This window comes from Manis pentadactyla, chromosome 2, assembly GCF_030020395.1.
Source record: "Manis pentadactyla isolate mManPen7 chromosome 2, mManPen7.hap1, whole genome shotgun sequence".
Lineage (NCBI taxonomy): Eukaryota > Metazoa > Chordata > Mammalia > Pholidota > Manidae > Manis > Manis pentadactyla.
Window position 1 is genome coordinate 211,694,538 of NC_080020.1, and position 15,601 is coordinate 211,710,138.

At 47.8% G+C, this 15,601-nt stretch overlaps 1 protein-coding gene and 1 long non-coding RNA gene across 2 annotated transcripts in view; one reads left to right on the forward strand and one right to left on the reverse strand.

The window, feature by feature from the left end:
* Positions 1 to 9,599: 9,599 nt before the first annotated feature.
* LOC130682615 (uncharacterized) overlaps positions 9,600 to 15,601 on the reverse strand; it is a 29,252-nt gene continuing 23,250 nt past the window's right edge. The window contains exon 3 of the long non-coding RNA XR_008995893.1: positions 9,600 to 9,731. This is a non-coding gene — a long non-coding RNA (uncharacterized LOC130682615). The remainder of the gene's footprint in view (positions 9,732 to 15,601) is intronic.
* Positions 9,726 to 15,601, forward strand: part of CAPN13 (calpain 13) — a 55,192-nt gene continuing 49,316 nt past the window's right edge. The window contains exon 1 of the mRNA XM_036903616.2: positions 9,726 to 10,160. The gene's annotated coding sequence lies outside the window, so the exon portion shown is untranslated. The remainder of the gene's footprint in view (positions 10,161 to 15,601) is intronic.

Here is a 15,601-nt window from a genome sequence, read left to right on the forward strand (position 1 = left end):
TTGTAAAGTAACTCTCCCTGTAAGGTAATGTGCTAGGTTGAGACAGAAAAGGGCTAATCTACACTGGTATTTAAGATAAGGCCCATCATTTCCATTGCCTTCAACCTGCACAATTGTTTTTTGCACATTTCCATTGCAGACAACCTGGACTCACAGATAATCTAACATTTGAAGGGGATTGCTTGTATGCTAACCAGTGCTGTATCTTACCATCTGCATATTTGTCTCCCAAGGACCCAGCCAGATCAAAAAAAACACATTTTATAACAAGTTTCAGTAATAGAATGCTACCTATTGGGAAATCTGCCCTTTTCCAAGTTGCATCCAAATTTACCCTAGCAAAATTTTACCTAATCTTATAAAATGAAATAAAATAAAATAAGATAAAATCAAAAAAATGAAATTAAAAGTAAATGATAAAATTAAAAAGTACAGTTTCTCTCAAGAGGGTTTACATCAATAGATCACAGCACTTTTGAGTCATCAGGCTTAGAATCACCTCCCTACTCCATTTTTTAAAAAATCCTTGATATGAATTATTCTAGAAGCTTCGTTCTCACATAAAATTTTGAAACCAAGAGAAATCTCCTTCATCCCATAGTCCATAGCCAATTTTATCTCAGTATCAACCAGGAAAAAGCATACTTTCAATCTATGAAGTCCCTGAAGGGTCAAGATCAAACTGTTTACAGGTCCTGCTGTGATTGATCTGCTTATCTGAAGTGGGAGCATTTATCTAAATGGTGACCAGACTCAAAAAGAAGTATGTGTTTACTAACCACATAAATAGTTCCATGTTCTTTCCTTGTCTGCATAGTAAATGGTAATCTTGTGACAGACTTCCACTTTTATTAGTGAATTTCTTAAGAAAGAGTGTTTTCTTTCTTTATAAGTCTATGTGTTGTTTGGCAGCTTGAAAAAGAAAACATTGCATGTATTATTTGGAGAAGGAGGCAGGAGAGGACAGGGTGGAGAAAGGAAGGCCCTGGTTAGAGTTTTTGATAACGTATCCCAGGAAGCAAAATGCTCTGGGAGGAGAAAGTGCTGCTGAGGATCTTGACCTCCTGTGAGGTCAGAATTGGCATGAACTTCTGGATTCTGGAGTCCGGGGTTCCTAAGCTGTACTCTTGATTCCCTTCAGATTCCTCTGAGGTGCTTCAGGGGTCGTGTTTGTAGGTTGGGGGACACGAAGGGGGATCTTATTTGGAAGCCCAAATACATAAAAACAGATTTAGCAATTCAATCAGAGCAGCTTTTATTTCCTTTTTTTTTGTGGTAACATATGGATACCGTAAAATTGACTGCTCTGTGTTCCTCACAGAGGTGGACTCATACAGTATTTGTCTTTTTGTGACAGGCTTTTTCACTTAGTGTAATGTCTTCATGGTTTTCCATATTGGAGCATGTGTCAGAATTTCTTTTAAAGACTAAATATTCTATGTGTGTACATACCACTTAAAAAAATCCATTTATTCATCAATGGACATTTGGGCTACTTCCTTCTTTGGCCATTGTGAACAAGGCTGTTATGAACATGGGTGTACAAACCTGTTTGAGTCCCTGATTTCAATTATTTGGGATATATACCCAGAAGTGGAATTGCTGGATCATATGGTAATTCTATGTTTAATTTTTTTGAGAAGCCACCATACTGTTTTCTACAGTGGTTGCTTTATTTTATATTCCCACCACTAATGAGGGATTAAACATTTGAAAAACACATAAAACCAGTGAAATGACACCTGTTCTCAAAGGTCCCAAGTTGAGGCTCACAGGAATGGGAAGGGCACTGGACCATCAGAGGGGCAGTTCTGAAGACAGGTGGGACTTACCAGGACCCACTGAAGCCCATTCCCTCACCCCCCACGGGCCTCTGCGCACCCCTCAGTGCTGCTTAGAGCTTCCAGTTCTCTCAGGCATTACCTGTACCAGCCTTCCTACCCTTCTGCCTCAGCCCTGGTTATCTCCGTCTGTCTCAGTGGGAGAGCTGCTCATACAGAACTATAAACGTCCCTGGTGACAAAATACTCCTGTGAGGGCTGGTAGCACGCAGCCTACAGCTGACAGCGAGGCTCCCTTAAAACACTCAACAGCCAAATTCCAAGTGCTCATTAGCACAAGTGTCTGCTTTGCTACCATCTCCTACAGACCGCGAAGCCCAGGTCAGTGAGGTGGTCATCCAGCTTTGCACCCCCTCCAGGCCCATCGTCATCCATGGGAAGGGCTGGTGGGAAACATTGGCAGGCTCATTCCCCCTGAAGGGAGGACATTTTCTGTATTCTTTTTCCTTTTCTTTCTCCACCTTCTGCTCATTGCGGAAAACATTAAAACTGTAAACTTGTAAAGAAGGCATGAAAATAATCAGCCACAGTCTTACCATACAGAGGCAGTTATTGTGACATCCTGGCATTTTTGCCTCCAGAATTTTCCTGAACCATTGTATAACATAGTTGAGATCCTATCAAATACGTTATTTTGAGTCCCACTTTTTTTTTCATTTGAAATCCTCACAGCATTTTGCTAAGGCTGGTTGTTAATTGGCTTCACAATGAATATTATTTGGGGGAAGGGCAACCCCAGTGGTGAAGCAGAATTACAGTTTGAGTCCATTCTTTGGCCCCACCGGTGTCTGTCCCCCACACTGACTTGGGGATTTCTTCAGGCCCAGGAGGGTTGGGGGAGTCTAGTTTACGATTACACCACACCCCTCAAATTACTCCCCTCCTGCAAGGCTTCCAGGTAAAGGAAAATTAATCAAGGCATTCCTTGGTACACCCCTGAAAAAAGTGGGCATCTGAGAACTGGGGAAGTCTAGGACCAAACATGGGGCAACTGTCCCTCCAGCAACATTACAAGTGTTCTCTCAGTGTCTCAGCTACCAGACAAGTGGCATGAACTAGAGGCAAGAGGCTCAGCCTTGTCCTAAGTGTCCTGTGGGGTCAGAAATGAGGTCAGAGAAGGCACAGCCCAGCTCACACACACTCTACTGCCCCAGATGCTGCCCACCCATTGCATCTACTACTCAGCAACTCTCCAAGATACCCATTCAGCAGCCCCATTTTAAACACAAATTAATGGAAGCTTGGAGATTTTAGGTGACTTGACTAAGATATGTAAGGGACCAACCTGGGGTTCTCATCCAAATCTGAAGTTTTTACACCACACCCAGGTTGCCTCTCAAGGTCCCTGAGAAGCCTCCCTTCCTCAAGGAAACTAGATATGCATTTATCAAAGCAAGCTTCTCTCAAAATATGAACAGCCTGGGTATGGCCGGTGTAGTGGATGATGTGGGATGACAAGTAGATCATGATGTGGGATGACAAGCAGATCCCAGGTCAAGACTGAGACATTCAGCCCCAAATGCCATCCCCCCAGCTGCTGGGCATGTTGACAGCTGATAGCTCTCAGTGGATTCCCTCTTGAGGTCCTTGACCGAAAAGAGCCACCACACCGTCACTCTGCCTCCCCAGAGGCAACCTGCATCCAGCGACCAGACCATGTGGGGATAGTAAAGGTCTGGCCCCTGCCTCAAAGTGGAAAAATGCTGTAGGGCCATGGAGAGCCTAACCCAGCCTGCGGGTCAGCTGAGCCCTCTGTTGCAATGGCCTCCATCCAGCTACTTCTATGCAGTCCTTCCCTCCAGCCAGTACGCCTTCCTTCGTTGTCTCACAGGCACTGATCCCAGCACCCCACAAAGCTTCTGCACAGAAATCTCAGGGAACTTGCCCTAAGACCGTGAGACCTTTTCTCATTTACACACTGTGAATAAAAGGGATAGAAAAGCACCCACCTCGTACCCCAGCGAGGGAACAGTGATCCCCCGGAAGAGAGGCATGTATGTGGTGGGGGGCAGGAGGCTCTGAGAAGGAGGCCTGGAGGGGGTGGCAGAGCTGGGGCCTTTAGGCAGCCGGAGGGTGTGGTTGGAGCACTGAGTACTCGGAAGTGGCCCCACCCATGAGGGAGACAGGAGAAGTGACCTCAGGTGAGACAGGCTAAAGTCGTGGCTCTCAATCCTGGCTGCACATTAGAATCACTTGGGGATCTTTTAAAATATATTATTGCCAAGGTTCTGACTTGACTGATCTGGGGTAGGACACAGGCATAAGCATTTTTTAAAACCTGCCAGGTGATTCTAATGCATAACCAGGATTGAGAATTTTTTGGCCAACAGAGGAGGGTGGGCCTCTGATCTCCCCTAAAATCTACTTTACAGGTTTCCTCTGCCTGGTGGACAGGCCCTGACTTATCACTGAAGATGACTTCCTGGGCACCTGGGGCAGCCTCTTAAAAGAGGGCCCTGCCTCCTGACCCTGTGAAGGCCCAGATAACCCTCTGACAGCACCAGAGTCCTGGCAGGCAGGGCCCCAAGTGTGCATGTGACAAATTGGTTGCCTTTCTAGAGAGTGGACTAGCTGCACCCAGGCCTGCCGCAGGGATTCTTCTCTAAGCACAAGCTCCTGGGAAGCTTGTTAACTGGTGGGTTCTTGAGCCCCATCCCAAACCCACTAAATTGGGAACTCTGGGGTGATTCCACATTTTTTAACAACCTGGGAGTCCACATTTTTTAACTTCACCACCCCAAATGAATCTTATACACCAGTTTTGAGAACCACTACTGAGAGCTTCCAAAGAACTTTCTCTCATGCACCAGTTTGCTGATAAGAAACCTTTGCTTTCTGCATAGCAAAGAGGCCCTCACCTGCTCCTAGTTTTCTAACTCACACTAGAGTAGGAGGCAGTTCAAATTCCTGGATGAGCAGATCAGCTTGCCAGTGAGGATCTGAGCACAGAGTGAAAATCCTCTTCAGCAAATTCTTTCTAGTTAGATATTTCCTTTCGCAACTATGGTAAACATCACTAGTTGTCCCAGATTTTTTCTTTTTTTTTTGCACTGTGCAATTGAATGGACAGTTTTGCATAATAAAAGGTTAACACGATGAGCGAACAAAAAATGAATAAAGCTTGATTGTTCAGACACAGAATTTGCAACTGAGCACTCCTCTTCACGCTCTGTCCATTGTCTAATGATTGTCCTCTCAAGATGTAAATATGGCTCTAAGATGGGTAATGATAGATATTAATAAGCTTGTACCCACCTCCCCAGTTGCATCTTCTTATTAGGAAGCACAACTAGCTATTGGGCCTCCCAGCTGGCTTCCTGGAATCATAACTGGCCTATCCGTGCTGGGCTGGACTCTGATCTTGAAGGCATCTCTGCATCCTGCTCACACAGTGGTACTGGCAGCTTTAACTGCTGCATCTAATTACTTTGGGATGGGGCCAGCGCCCGTATTAATGACATGGTTTTGTCATTCACAGAGAGGGTGTCAGTGGGCAGCTTGCAGCCCCACAAAGAGCCCCACACAGGTGCTCTGCTGGCTGAAGCCCCGGGTCTCCCCTTTCTTCCTTCTCTACGGCCTGTTCTGCTTTCCCCTTTCATCCAGGGGTTCATTTATCTGCTCAGTTGATGTTCCATTTCTCACCCAAGACCTGCTTAGATGGAACAGTCTCTTCAGGACATTCCGTTCTTTCTGTCCCCACAAATGAGCTTAGGCATCCTTTTTAATTCATTTTCTTGTTCATTACATCGGGGGACAGATGGAGAAGCCCTGAAATCCACAGGAAGAATCTCCTTGGTCTTAGCCAGGCTGTCCAAGGCCATTTTCCTTGACGGTCCCAAGAGGTGTCTCCCATGGGGAACTGAGAGCCTCTTTGGGGACAACGGACTCGAAACTCAGTGGTCCAGCTGTCGGCCCAGGGGAATTCGGGTAGGTGCCGCCACCAGGCTGGCAGACTGCCTGTCCCTGCGAGAACCTGCTTGTTGATCATTTGTCCCAGGACACTGCCTCTTCCTCCCCAAGGTCGGCTCACCCCCGGGTTGGTCACTAACTCTTCCAGGCCAATGCAGGACTCCCCACCTGTTTACCAAATGCCCTTTCTCTATCTTCAAGCCATCCTGCACCCACTTTGAGCATTTCTTATCCATACCTGTCCCTACCTCACCTGCTTTGTTACCTCTCAGGGAAGAAGGATTTTCCACAAGGCCCCTGGGTTAGCTAACATGAAAGCAGAGAATCCAACCCTCCCTAATATATCCCCACATGCACTGGTTGACCTAAGCCTTCAATTCCTGAGAACTTGTTTATTGGGGATGCAGTCAGAGAAGGAAGTAGTGATAACAGCCCTACATCCTGTCCCCTTACCCATCCGTAGTCCCAGGACAGTCCCTGTCCATGCATCCACCTCAGGCTGCAGTGACAGTAACCACCTGCAGTCTGTGCATTCATGGACCTGGGTATCCATCAAAGGAGCCCCCCCGACGGGCGCGGAACACAGAAGGGGCAGAGCAGCACCCAGGAAGCCTGCCCTGGTGCAGGCACGCAGTTCTCGCAGAGTTGGCTTCCTGCTGCCTCAGCACAAGCTGGACGTGGGTTTATCTGCCCCACCCCCCGCCACCCCGGCTCTCACCATGGCCACCACATCACCAGGCAGGCAGGGGGTCATTTCCTTTTAGCCCACCCACCAGTAAGCTTTTCTCACCAAGAGCAGAGCTCATTTCTCATTGGCAAATGCTTCTGCCTTTCCCAGTTTAGCAACGTGAGGCAACACCAGAAACAATCATCGCGTGCCAGTCTGCTGGTTTCTTCAGGCAGTACTTACAGTAGGTAGACGTGCTTGTTGCTGAAACAGAACTTAAGGAACAAATGAAAAGGGGTTCTTTTTCCCTCTCCAGACTTTTTCTTCGTCAGCGTCAGGCCCTACTTCCCTGGCCTGGGCCATCACCTTTATCCTTTCTCTAAGTGGACCTGGTTTCCACCTTAGAAATTTCCACCCAGCCTCACCCCTAACCTGGTTCTCCTAAACTTCTGCCAGCCAGGAGCTGTCTCCTTTTACTAAATAATAGCCCCTGCCCACCATTGATTGAATAGTTACTATGTACCAGACTTACCATTAAGCAATGTCTCAGCCTGTGCTTTTTTCATTCTCATCAGGGCTGGTGACTTAGACTCTATTATCATCACCACTTTGGAGTTGAGGAACGAGCTTAGAGTTAAGTAGCTTGTTCAAAATTCCACAGTGAGTAGGTGGTAGGGCTTGAAAACTTGAGTGTTCGTTAAGTTTCTCTTGAAGATAATTCTGCACTTGTCACCTCTTGCTCTGAACCCAAGAACATGACTTGGGCAGTTCATAGTCTGTCCAGAACACAGCCCTAGCACAGCAAACTCAAGCTTTGCTGACTCGGCTTTTCCACCCACAGAGGAATGTAAACATATCTTGAATCTGTCAGACCACCCTTTAACCTGTGTGGCAAACTCTCTGAACAACTGTTTGCCCTGCTACAATAGTCCCCTTTGCCATATTTTTGTGGGGATATTTAAATCCCTAAATCAATACTGGATTTTTCTTACAGAGGAAAAACAGGTCACTGCTTATGAAAATGAATGGAGTGGGGACAGTTTAGCTGGGGGGTACCTGGGAAAGAGTGACAGAAAGGTACAGGGGGCCTTGGGGGCTGGTAATGCTCTGTCTCTTCCTCTGCGGGTGGTAACATGGGTTTCACCTCGTGGATTCCTCAGGCTGTCTGCGTGGGATCTGTACTCTCTCAACACCCTCACCCCTACCTGGACCACCTCCACCATCCTCTTCTCTTGGTGGGCACCTGCCTGTGCTCCAGTGCTTAGCAGGACCTCCCATGACCTGGAAATCCCCTCCAACCACGGTCACAGTGACGTGACCCAGCTGCTCTGCCGCTTGCTGGTTTCATGTGTGTCTCTCACTGGCTCTCAGCAGCCAGGGCTTGCTGCATCCCCTGAGTCTGCCACTGTGTCTCCTGGGCCCAGGGCAGTGCCTGGCCCTGGTGGCCACCGTGAAATGATTTGCTAAGGGATGATGAAGGGAAGAGAGAGGGAAGCAGGCAGACAGAATAGAAGGGTGGAAGGGGGAAGGCGAGAAGACAACAGGGGGCAAATGAGTGCAGAGTCTCCCAGGATCTGCTGTTTTGAGGCCTAGCCAGGGATCGGCAAGGAGGGAGCAGTGGGGAGTCTATTAACGTGAAGGAATAGAGTCTCTGGAGAAGGAAGGCAGACCCATGTGGGCAAAATGGGTCTAAGGACAGCAGCCTAAGTTCGTGGGGAAGTTGTGGGCACCCTGAGCCCAGTCTGCCTCAGACTGTCTCCTGGGTCAGAGGAAGTTGCAGGAAAGAGTGATTTCTCTGTTATTTCTGTAGGACACTGAGAGCATGAGTGTGAGCAAGTGAGTGTAGGTGGCAGCCCCAGGGACACCCATGGCACGAACAGAGGAAGGCACTGTGGCATGACTGCATTTTCTACATCCAATGGGCAGCTCAGGGTTTCAGTGGCCTTGGCATGGTCTGCACGTTTGACAGTGACGGTGGGGGCGCAGGGTAGGCCTTGTGACTCAGTGGCCGTTGTATACAGTCAAGGCAATCAGGCCTTGGTGGAAGGGGATGGGGGTCCCACTTGGGGACCAAAAGCTGCACCACAGAGCAGATGTGAGCCTCCCAGGTGGGGAGGATGTGAGGGGCATGCCAACACTTCCTTCAGGCCTGGAGGAGGTCCAGCTAGAGGACCCTTGTTCACAGCCCCAAGCTGGAATTCTGTGGAAAACAAACCACTGTGTGTTGGCTTCTAAAGAGCAGCCATGAGTGAGGAGAGAGAACATCAAAGAGCCAGTGATGCCCCCAAAGAAAACAGCCCCTTGGATTTGTGAACCGGTCTCCTTCCTTTCCTGGGTCCCTCTCCTAAGCCATCCTTACAGAACAACATCACCCAGAGCGACTTGTGTCCTGGCACCGAGGACACCCCCTGGGGAGATATTTCCCTTTCCAACTCAGTGCTCCTTAAGAGAGCTCCGGGACAACAGCGTCTGCCCCATGGGGGCGACGTAGTGAGATGGGAGAAGACAAATCACCAGCAGTGGGCTGGGGAAGCTCCCCGTTAGTTTCCCGTAGGTACCGTCTCAAGTCATACTTGTGTGTGGGGGGGCTTTCTAAAAGCCTTTCACACCAGTTTTTCTCAGACTGTGGCTTTCAAACATTTGTGATTGTGTACCAGTTTAGCAAAACCATTTTGAGCATGCAGCACAAATATGCCTGTTTATTCATTAGTTATATTTATACAATAGTGTGTTCATTGTTTTCTGGGCTAATCGTAAAAGTTCTAGCAGAGTGTGTCCCCTGGGGTGCAGAACTGGGATTAAAGTCCACTTCCAGACACTGACATTCCCCCCACACTTCCCAAAGCTGATTTTCCCTCCCATGTTCCAAACCCCATCTCTTCCCAACCATCACCATTTGGGGATACATCCAGTCACATCAGTTCCTGCTGATTTCCACATTTCCTCTTGCTTTACCTCCTTCATCACCCTCACCCATCCTACACGGCGAGCCATGGTATCAGCGATCCAGGGTCAGGAAGCATCTGCTTTACACGCCTCATCTCTTTCTCCCGATCCATTAAGCAAGGATGAGGCAGAGACCTTCCCTGGGTCTCACCAGGCCCAAGGGTTAACGTGTTCTGCAATTTATTTGTAGAAAGGAGATGCTCCCCCGGCAGAAAGACCATGTGATGTGACTTACTTCAAGTGGCTGCTCTTGATGTGCAGCACGTGGCATCTGCCGCTCCCGCATGTGAAGCATGGAGGAAGGCTGCTTCCCAGTCTTTGGCAGCACTTCTGGGCTCCGGAGGGCTGATGCGAGCAACGCCAATTCCCTGAAGTAACATGAAAACGGAAATATGTGGGACAATGAAAGAAACACAAGCCAGGTAGCCAATCGTAGGAAATGAGGCGGGGTCCGGTGGAGATAGGCTTGCCGGGGAGCATCGGGAAGACGTCGCAGTTAAATCCAGCGTCCTCTCTCCAGGTGGCTCCAGGCCGCTCCTGCTGGAGTCTGTTTGCCTAAGGTGGGGCCACACCTGCTGTGTTCCTAGCAGGAAGAGCCTGAGGGGAGGAAGCGAGCAGAGGTCAGCTCTCCTGCACTACTGGCCGCCTCTTTCCCCGGAGACCTCCACTCTCCTCCGACCTCTGCATCCCAGAGCTGCGGCTGCCAAGGGGGCCGGAGGGACCGGCCAGCCCTAGCCCTGCTCCCTGCAGGAACGCGGCTGGCAACGCCCCATCAGACACCCGGGTCTAGGAAACAGGTAGGCTGTGAGTGCGACCCTCTGGGTTTGGACCAGGATAGTGCCACCAACTTTAGTGGGCATATGAGTTTCCCTAGGGAGCATTTTAATTACGTAGATTCTGAGTCTCTACCCCCAGAGATACGTACGTGTTCAGTAGGTCTGAAACCTGGGAATCTAAAGCAAATAGTCCAAGGATAGATAGGCTTTTAGAAAAACTAGTGCAAAGGATGAGTTGACACCTAAGAGAAGATAAGCTAAACTGCGCATTTCGTACAGTTAGAGGATCTCTTAGTCATTTTGTCACCTCCACTTTACTCTCAAAGGCGCAACTCGGAGGGCTGCGCTGCCCATGAGGGCCCCCTGGCGGCAGGAACCACGCCCTCTTTGTTCATCCAGGTGTAGTTTCTGACACAGTATGTGTTCAATAAAGATTTTCAGAAGGGAGAAATGGGGCACACGCCTTGCTTTTTGCTTTCTAGTGATCCTGCTTAATAATTATACGAAGCTGAAAAATTCTGGGTTAATCACAAAAGACAGATCAATACCACTTCAGAGATTCAGATGGTTCTGATCCCCTACAGCTGCTTTCCAGGCAGCGCCCGGGCCTCTGTCTGTGGCTGCTGAGGTTTGTCGTCTCTGAGATGTGTGGTTCTGGTCTCAGGGAGACGGCGCTCCAGCTGTTTTCCTTGAACCCAAGCTAGCCAGACTGGAATAAGTGCAGATGTTTTTCCTCTGTAGTTAGAGTTGAGTTATGACTCTCTGACTGCCCTGTTTGTCATGGGACTGGAACAGAACTTTGCTGACCCCCAGGTGGGGTTAACAGGGTCTTCACAGAGCATGTCCTCTTGAATTGTCCCAACTATACCCAGCTGGACCTAAACTTTGTTTTGGGGCTGATAGTTGCAGGAGACTCAGTTATTAGCACATTGAGTCATGAAAATAGAATAACCTACCAATTGTATAGTCAGCAAGAGTTATATGTAACGGGAGGTCATTATCCCCAATTTGTAGATGGAAAAAGTGAGGTATCTGGTGAGTGACTGGCTGCTAAGCCAGTTACAAAGCTAGAGTTATGTTGTTCCTGGTACACTGACTTGACTCCCAGCAAACATTCTTTGTGCCCCACAGAGTCTCCTGGGAGCCACCCACCAGCTGAGGTCTCTGAGCTCCCTGAGGCCGAGAGTCCCTGTAGAGGCTGAGCCCCCACGGCGAGGCCACCAGGGAGAGTGGAGTACAGGGCTGCCCTGTCTCTGGCCGCAGAAAGTAGTTCTGCTTCCTGCCTCTCTTGCACCAGGCTGTCGATCTCCTTGGCAGTCGTCCTGAAGCTGGAGTCACTGGCAAGAACGGGTAGTTCCATTCTGAGCACTTGCTTCTCTGGCACCTGTTCCAGACCTGGGAAGCTTTCCTATTTGCAGCCACACGAGAGGCTTCTTTCCTTTCTCCCGCTCCCATGGCCCTTGCTGTTTTACAGGTTATCTTAGATGCCCCCAGCCCTAATGACATAGTAAGATGCCCCTTGGTGGGGACAGTGTCATGCTCTGCCTGCAGGCTAGATCACCAGCCTTGAAACTGGAGGCTGGACAGAAGTCTACTCCAAGAGCTGTCCAAACTCCTCTTGTTTGATCTTAAGCCTCAGTTTCTCCCTCTGCAAAGTGAGCCCTGCATAGCCCTCCTCTGAGAACTGTTTTTCTAGGGGCCACAAACCCACTCATGGCTGTCAGGCCGCAAAGGCATGGATACTCCCTGAGATGATTCTGAAGTTGGGGGTGACCCAGGGGAAGCACTGGTCTAGGTGTTAAGTTCCATTTTCAAAACCTAAAATTTATGTTAATCCTCACCATCACACTGCCTGGTGCTAACTCTCCTTGCAAAATAATCATGTGTCCTCCCAACTCACAAATTTGTATATGCACAAAATTCCCTTATTCTTTCTCCCTCTATACCTGTCACTCTCTTCCCGTTTCTCTTTCCCTCCTTCCTCCTCTCACTGCCCCCATCTCTCCTTCTGTCTCTCCGACACCCCCATCTCCATTACTCTTGTCTTCCTCTTTCCCCACCTCTACCCTTTCTCCTCTCACTCTTGAAAGCCCCAAGGTGTGCCTAGGTGGCATATAGCTGAAAGTGGTTTGCAAGGGTTTTGTTTCCGCCAGAGAGCAGTTAAGTGCCTTATTTTCTCCACTCCAGTGGCTAAATTATTCTCAATGTGTTAAACAGTATAATTAAACACATACACACCCGAGTGCACAGGCCCCTTCCCCCACCCTTCCTTGCTCCTTGTCAGCAGAGAGAGTGTCAGCCCAGCCTTCAAGCTCTGTTAGTTTTAATTTGAGTTGTGGAATTAGTAATGGGTTTTGCTGGAACACTGTTGTGGGAAATAGATCGCTCGTCGTGCAGGGTTTGGGCACCATTTCAATTGAGTATTTGTTAAAGGGAAAACCATCCCTTGTCGTGTTCTGCTACATTACATCAGATTTATTTCCATTGTTCTGAAAAACACCAGCCAGGAGAGAACTGTGTGCATCACTCCTGGGCAGGGAACAATCGAATGCTGCTTCCTGTTTCTTAGCTGATTGAAAACAAATTGCAAACAGAATACCCTCTGTTGCTGGGATTTGCAAAACTCTTCCTGAAGGCTGGGACTCCCAGGGCAAGCCATGTACCCGTTACCCGAGGGCTGGGGGAGCTGCCATTCTGGTCCTGTCATATGATTGACAGAAAGTGTCCAGGTGGTTTAGTGGTGAAAAAAACAACGTTGGAGAAAAGCAATTGAGTGGAGAGAACCCAGCAGATCAAAGGTGAAAGGATGCGTCCCAGTCAAGGCTGCTCTGCCTTTTATAATCCTCCAACCTCAGCTTGACTCCCTCCGCTGAGAAGGGACCATGTCCCCTTTGTTCCGTGGTTATCCAAGCCATTAGCAGCCCTTTTCTTTGTCTCTTCCAATAAGGCAGCCACTATGGATGTGTGGATATTTAAATTTAAATATAATTTAAATAAAATTTAAAATTCTGTTCCTGGTTGCACTTTCCATATTTCAAGTGCTCAACAGCCACATGTAGCTAGTGGCCACTATATTGGACACAACTCTGGGGACCTGGAGAGACCTGCTGGGGAAGTCCAGGAGATCCCTAGCCAGTGCCTGGAAGGCCTACCCCTGATAAAGGGCACTGGCCACTGGAGTCAAGTTCAGGGCCAGGGCAGTGGACATCTGGGGAGATCCTGACAGGGCGACGGTCGCAAGACTTACCGTGTAGTTTTTATTATGTCCTGTGCCAAGCCCTTTACAAGAATCTTCTCATTTAATACCTACCAAGTGCTACAAGGCTGGCTTTATTACTGTGACTTCCAGCCCGTTTTGTGTTCAAGGAAAGAAAGGTGAGTGATATTAAGGGAACTGCTTATTCAGTTACTAGTTAGCATCTGGATCCAAACCAAAATTTCAATCTCCACATGCTCTTGACCACCATTCCATGATGTCTTTTAGTTATTTATTTATTTTAAAGAAACAAGGCAAAGTCCAGTTTCCCAAAGAGGAGCATAACCTTGGGGGTCAGAGAAGCTACAAGGGGGAGCCCTGTTGTAGGGCCAGAGATGGGTAAGTCCCTGCTCACTCAGACCAGGATTATTCTGCAGGGTTGGGAAACAGGACTACAGGGCTGTGTCTGACACTCACTCTAAGTCCCTCAGTCTGTCCTGTTCCCAGTAAACATTTCTAGACTTCTAACTTCCCAGGAAGTGACCTTTAGGTTCCTCGTGTTTAGCTGATGGCATGTCTGTGTCAATTAGAAAAAGGCAGCACCTTTTAGCAGATATAACCACATTCCAGGAAACCCTGCTTGCAAGCAGACTGCTTCCTCCCTGGCCGGGCACTCTATGCTATTCTAACACCCTTTTTTTATTACTATTGAGTGTTGATGTACCTCTTGAACTGTGGCCCCCAGAACTGGCCACCGTGGATTAGATGTCCTCCTAGGCTCTGAGTTAGTGGGTATAGAACAGCAGCAGAATGAAGAGAATGGGTCTGATGCCCCACCCCTGGCTGTCACTCCTGCAGGCCCCTCTGAGCCCAGGCTGCCATTATAAGAGAAAGCCCTCATCTCAGAGGGGATGAGTAGGGACAGACAGAGGGGAGGCTTGGAGGGTGCTGCATTTGCCCATGGGAGAGATAGTGTTAAAGCATTAGTACTGAAAATGGTGGAGAGATTCCAGAGTCATTTTATAGGTGGATATGGGCTTCTGCACAGTCCTTTCATGATCAAAATGATAATAATAATCATACAAATAAGCACTATTTATTGACCACTGTCTGATTTACCTGTCATAGTGTTAAGTGGTAAGTATTTGACAAACATGGTTTCATCTGGGTCCCACAAGTCCGTGACATGCATATTATTGTCATCTCCATTTCACAAATGAGGAAAGTTAGCAAGGAAAAGAACAAGGATTCCTTAAGTTGGCCAGGCCACTTCCCAACAGTGGACAGTGGGCCTGCAGATGGCCTGGGAATTCATCCCCAAATGTAAGGCCTTGGTAAGATTCTGATGGAGAAGTCAAGCCAAATTCTTTAGACTCATTTTTACATACAGTCAAGGGCTGCTTTCTAGCAGGGTCATACCTGTGTTATTGAGAGTCACTACAATTTGGTTTTCATAAACTGATACAAGCTCATGGCTGGGGTTCATCAGACAACTCAGTGTTCTACTGAGAGGTGGGTAGCTTAGCAGTACTGCTTTAGCTCCCCCGTCCCCAAGCACGCACAGGGCTGCAGACCCATCGTTCACACAGCTCCCCGTTATCGGGTGTCCTTGCCTTTGTCTTGAGTTGGCAATCAATTTCTATTACTGTCTTCTTGCTCTTGAGTGATACCTCACTGTTATTTCAGCTTTATCGTTATTTATATAATTTGTGAGCTCTCAACCTTATAGTGAGTGGTGAAGTACATTGACATATTCACCTGTTATTTTCCAAGAATTAAGTTGAAAAAATGTATATATCATATTAGACTAAAACAAATGAAATTGCCTATACGCAGCTATTTCTGCCTTAGGTGAAACCATATGAAACTCTTTTCAATCATTTCTAACCTACAAAAATGGCAATTTCATATGGATCAACTTAATCAAATGCAAATGATTCTTACCTCATTTGCTAGGCAATTGTATAACTAATTCCCTCCAAATATGCCTGTACAGTGACACTTCATTGGTGATAGTATGCCTATAAATTTGTGTTATCTAAATAATTTATACCATTCTATGATTATATATTAACTGTAAGAAAATTGCTGTTATTTTTCGTTTGAATTTTTTTCTGTGATCCAAGTTCTTGATTGTAACCTCATATTCTTTGAGTTTTTCATTTGTGTCCCTCTCTAATTCTTTATCATCACCTTATTCCTCTTCCACTATTAGGTGGAAGTAGATAGAACATATGGCCGTTGGGGTCTTTTGTGTCACCTAAAC